Below are 413 nucleotides of genomic sequence, written 5' to 3'. Positions count from 1 at the left end.
GCTATAAATATACAGCGCCAAGAAGCTCAGCCCGAGCACAGCGGAGCAAAGTCAAGGTCAATAAAACCGGCTCGTGTTTTGTGACGGCGAAAATGTTCCTACTTTTTTTATTTGTTTTGTTTTCGCTCTAGCTCTTCCTTCTTCTATTCTATCGTCTTTCCGTTCTTTTTCTTATATATCTGGATACATTAATTTTATTTCTGTACTGTTATTTAAGAATATTAAGTTGTGATACGTAGGTGTCAGAAGTCTCTCTTAACGCAACAATCCTCAGCTGATGATGGTTATGCTTTGTTGCATTTTTTCTACTTAATTATTGCTTGTTAATGTGCGTCTGTGGGGTGCTATAGAACCAAAGTGATTCTTTAATATTTCCCCTTTGCATCTGTTTGTGTATTTTTGTATCTATCTAC

Source organism: Penaeus monodon, chromosome 29, assembly GCF_015228065.2.
Source record: "Penaeus monodon isolate SGIC_2016 chromosome 29, NSTDA_Pmon_1, whole genome shotgun sequence".
In the NCBI taxonomy this organism is placed as follows: domain Eukaryota; kingdom Metazoa; phylum Arthropoda; class Malacostraca; order Decapoda; family Penaeidae; genus Penaeus; species Penaeus monodon.
The sequence above is the reverse complement of the archived record's forward strand: the minus strand, read 5'-3'. Positions refer to the sequence as shown.